This window comes from Molothrus ater, chromosome 4 (assembly GCF_012460135.2).
Source record: "Molothrus ater isolate BHLD 08-10-18 breed brown headed cowbird chromosome 4, BPBGC_Mater_1.1, whole genome shotgun sequence".
Classification (NCBI taxonomy): Eukaryota; Metazoa; Chordata; class Aves; order Passeriformes; family Icteridae; genus Molothrus; species Molothrus ater.
In genome coordinates, this window is record NC_050481.2 from 71,119,644 (window position 1) to 71,125,143 (window position 5,500).

The following is a 5,500-nucleotide window of genomic DNA, read 5'->3' on the forward strand; positions in this document are numbered from 1 at the left end:
TTTCTTTCTCTCTTTTCTCTCAATCTGTCTCTCTTTTCTTTCTCTCTTTCTCTCAATCTGTCTCTCTTTCTTTCTCTTTCTTTCTCTCTTCTCTCTCACTCTTTCTTTCTTTCTCTCTTTTTCTCTCTCTATTTCTAATCTTGGCTTTCCATTCTAGCTTTAGAATAAAAAAGCAGCAGTAGAAACATTCAGGCTACCGGGGAGTGCAAAAAAACCCCCAAACGGTAATGATTTTAGGAAACTATTTCCTCCATGGGAGCCTGAAATTTTCTACAGCTGCAGGTGACATAGAGCTTTATTTCTTCTTCTAGATAGTTGATACTTAATACTCTATTTACAGCGCCCCCTGCCGTCTGCATGGGCGCACTGCAGGCACAGCGCCCCCTGCCGCCTGCTTTGGCGCACTGCAGGCACAGCGCCCCCTGCCGTCTGCATGGGCGCACTGCAGGCAGAGTGCCGCCTAATGACGTCACCTCGTCAACACGGCGCCCCGCCCCGGCCACGCCCCCAGCGCCCCTTGGAAGACCCCAAGGCGTAGGCGTTTTGCCAGCTGCCTGATCAAAATGCCGACACCCACCTCGAGCCCTAGAAACGATTTCCCGCGACGCCGAACCCTGCAGGCGAACCGGAATGCCATCATCGCAATCGAAACGCCACAGAAAATCTCGTCGGGGCCGCGGCGGCGTCGGTGTTCTGTGCAGGCAGTCCGGATAGACACACCGGGGTCCTCGGTTTCCCGCCCTTTTGGCCGCCATTTTGAGAAGGTCAAACAAACTCCCGCGACATTGGTGACGCGCCACTCCCAACATGGCGGCCGTGGGAGGACCCCCTCGGCCGAGAGAGGCGGTTACTCAGATGCCGGTCAGAAAACCGCCGAAAGACGCCCGCCCGCGGCGCCGCTGACCGCACAGCCCGACTCGAGTACACCTAAAACGCCACAAAAATTCCGCCGGCGCCGCGGCGGCGTCGGTGCTCCGTGCAGGCAGTCCGGATAGACACACCGGGGTCCTCCGGTTTCCCGCCCTTTGGGCCGCCATTTTGAGAAGGTCAAACAAACTCCCGCGACATTGGTGATGCGCCACTCCCAACATGGCGCCCGTGGGAGGACCCCCTCGGCCCAGAGGGTGGCGGTTACTCAGATGCCGGTCAGAAAACCGCCGAAATACGCCCGCCCGCCGCGACGCTGACCGCACAGCCCGACTCGAGTACACCTAAAACGCCACAAAAATTCCGCCGGCGCCGCGGCGGCGTCGGTGCTCCGTGCAGGCAGTCCGGATAGACACACCGGGGTCCTCCGGTTTCCCGCCCTTTGGGCCGCCATTTTTAGAAGGTCAAACAAACTCCCGCGACATTGGTGACGCGCCACTCCCAACATGGCGGCCGTGGGAGGGACCCCCCTCGGCCGAGAGAGGCGGTTACTCAGATGCCGGTCAGAAAACCGCCGAAATACGCCCGCCCGCCGCGCCGCTGACCGCACAGCCCGTCTCGGGTACACCTGAAACGCCACAAAAATTCCGCCGGCGCCGCGGCGGCGTCGGTGCTCCGTGCAGGCAGTCCGGATAGACACACCGGGGTCCTCCGGTTTCCCGCCCTTTGGGCCGCCATTTTTAGAAGGTCAAACAAACTCCGCCACGTGCCACGCCCAAGAGGGCTGCCTGGCGGCGGCGGGCTGCAGTACCGCGCTCTGCCCACAAGGCGGCAGCACTGCCGCCCACCCCAGCCGGAGGCGCCGCGCGCCTTGGGGCTGCGGGCAGCCAAGGCGGCAAAAAAGAACAGGGGCGATTCCCCCCCGCAAAAAACTCCTCTAAAAATAAATGCCAAAAACCTGCCTCTTACCAAACAAGAACCAAATAAGCCCCCTTTCTTTCAAGCCTTCTTGAAATAAATTTTATAGTTCTAGTTTTCCTAGTTCTATTCACACGCATATTTATACCGGACATTGATGTGTTACGTCGTTTATACAATCTATTATGCCTATTCCTATTATCTGTATTTATTCATATTTTGTGGTTTTATCAATATCATTATATATTGATTGCATATTTCTATACTTTGATTTAGATTTCTATCATACTTTTATTATTCCAAAAAAAATCCCATCTCTAACCAAACAAATACCAAAAAACCCTTCTTTTAAACTATATTGAAATCGTTTTATATTTATAGCTTGCATAATTATATTCACTTTTATAGTCACAGTTTATACTGATGCATTCTCTTCATAATTACATATCACATATATATTATTCCCATCATATAGATAAATTATTTTTATTATGTACCAAATCTACTGCTACAACTTCTTTTTTCTAATATTTTCAATTTTTATATCCATCTTGATGTAGTCATGAGATATTTTTACAAGTAGATTTCTACCTTTCTATCATTTGTATTTGTAGTTTTTATCATAAAACCCCTGCTTTTGCCAAGTAAAAAACAAAACCTTCCTTTCTTTTAAACTACTTTTAATAATATTGTTGTATTTACATTTACCATATCTATAATGTTTTAGATATTATATCATAGTGATGTACTAGATTTATGGCTATTTCCTATAATAGATCATAATAAGATATATACAGTATCACTTGTATTACGTGTTGTATGGATTTATGTCACTTTAGATTTACAATCCTTTAATAATTTTATATATATATATCTGCATAGATTCGCAACACATTTCTATATTTAAAATTTCCTTTGAGCTGTGTTTATATTTATCATCTCTATTGATATATCTATAAACATACACAACGCTCTATTAAAAATACAATATCTTATTGGAATATATCATGACTTATGTTACCTGTTAAATTTTAAATATAGATCGAATAGATCAAAATAAAAGTTTATTCCCATTTCTGCACATCTACTTGTTTTGTTTAAAGATAGCTATCCTTAGAATTTTACATTTAAAATCCAATTCCTAAATACAAGGACAAAACAAACAGCATCGAATTCCCACCAATGTCTTCCAAAACCATCAAGATACCTCCACCAGCCAAACAACTGCCAGCGAAAAAAACACACAACACTCTTTTCACTGACAGTTCTCATCACATCAGAAAAATGGAACCAAACGAAAAGAAAACCCTGGAGAAACACACGCAGCAAATCACAAAAGCCTCTAAAAAAACCCAAACCAACTCGCTCAACTCCAATCAGTGCCACTGACCCTGAACGTCATTTTAAAAACTAACCAAAATTCTACATCTACACTAACTCAAAGAATAAGCAATACTCTGTCAAAAGAACTTTAGAAAGCGAACTAATGAACGAAATAGAAAAAAAAAAACCAAAAAATCTCAACCACTAAAACATAAGAAAATAACTACCCAAATTAAAAAAACAAAACAAAACAACAAAAACAAACAACTACTTAAAAAGACCCACCATATAAATACCCACGTTCCCAAAAATAAAACTGATCAACAACCACCAAATACGTCGAAGGACAACAAAAAACGAAAAGAAAAAAAAAAAGAAAGGAAAAAAACAAAAGAAAATACATTTGTAAAACAAAAGTCCCCCAAACCAAATCAACTTTAATTTACAACAAAAAAATTATTCCCAGCTGAAGAATAAACGCATAGAGCCTCATTCGATCAAAATAAAAATACCACCCAGAAATAAACACAAAGCCTAAAGAGAAACGTAACCATTAACAATATCTCCCAAATGATCCCGTAACAATACAACGTACACTACAATCAAACAAACCAAATCAATAAAAGCCCTGGAAGACGATAAACACGAACGCAATTAGAGAGATTTTAAAAACCCCGCTGCTATTAACGACACGACGCCACCTCGAACCCACCGAAACAAACGCTACACGCCCACGCTAATAAAAGCCACCGCGACAGAATTAAAATCCGAGCCGCTGCTTCGCGCAACGACCCGTAGAAACCATTGCACGCCTTTAAAAACAGAATAGCCCGGCAAAAAAAAATATCCGACTACAGAACTCGATTCAAACCAAACCTTTATCGTCACCACCTGAACCGAGAACCGTACCGGTCAGGAAGAACGCCAGAGCCCTTAGCGCACACCCACTGCGACCCACACAAAACCGTGCGATCGATCCCTACAGAGCACCTCCGAACCACGACACCCAAGAACTTGCGGCAGCCGAACCCCGCGCTGCCGGCCCCGGACGGAGCGCGGCTCCCGGCGGCAAAGCGGCTCCTCCGGCGCGCAGGGGCGGCGCCGCCCCGGAGACCCCCCCGCCCCCGCCCGCTCCCCCTGCCCGGGGGACCCCGGCGGCGCCCGAGCCCCGCGCCCGGAGCGGACAGAGCGGCGGGCACCGGCCGGGCCGGCGCAGCAGCGCCCGCGCCGCCTCTGCCGCCCTCGGCCGGCCCGGCGCCAGCCGCCCTCGGCTCCGCACGGCGGCTCGCACCGGCAGAGCGGCTCCGCCGCTGCCGCGCCAAATTCCCCGTGCGCCTCGGCAACCGCCCGGCCCGGGCCGGCAGCGCTCCCGAGCGGCAACGCTCCGGGCCGGGCCGCGGCCACAAGAAGCGCCCTCAAATGCAGCGGCACAGCCCCGACTGCAGCCCTGCTAACGCTGCCAGAGCTGCGGCTTCCCGCAACTGAACCCCGAAACTGACGCCGGCGGGCGGCGCTCACCTCGCTTCAACAAGGGCAAAGAAATGGGTTCTCCCCTTCAAGTTCATCCCCTGGGAGAGCAGAAAAGAAGGGGCTTTCCTCCAATGAAATCCTTCAAGCCGTGTGGAAAGGGGGATTTGGACCTCAATTCAAACCCTTGCAAAGGAGGGACACCAGCGCTGTCCCCTCCATTTAAACCTTAGGATGATGAAAATGGGCTGGCTGCCTTCAAATCAAACCCCTCAGATGACAACAATACTTTGCCCATTCCCGTTCAAATGGAACGCAGGGATTCCCTGTCACCCCTGGGATACCCCTAACAGCCGGGAAAAGGCAGGTTTTCCTTCAATCAACACCCTTCGAACCGCAGGTGAAGGCGGATCCCTCCCAGTTCGAACACAGACAATATTAGGAGAGTAGCTGCTTGCCTCTCCTTTTGTCTTCACAAGCTCCGTTTTTGGTCCTGGGGAACCGGGGAGGGGGGACTGCCAAGATCAAATCGAAAAGGGAAAGGACCAAAGTCCCCGCTCCAAATTCACACGCGCTCACCCGTTCGGCTGCTGCTTCCCGGCACAAAGATTCGTCCCTCGGCACCTCCTTGAAGCGATGCTCCGCGTCTCCAAGCGCGCATCCAGGTGTTCGCCCAGACGCTGCGAGAAGCTCTCGCAGTCCTTCCATGAGACAGCCCCGGGAGCCCCCCATGAACCCCTCTTCTCAGCAGCTCCATGCAAAAGGGAGCTGAGGCGAAGCCTCCCCCTAAAATTGCCTCCCCCCCCCGCCCCGGCAGGAGCCGGCCCCTCATCATCCTCACAGCTCACACCTGGGGCTGCTCCGAGCCCCCCATCATCCTCACAGCTCACACCTGGCGCTGATGCCACTCTCCAACAGCGCCTCT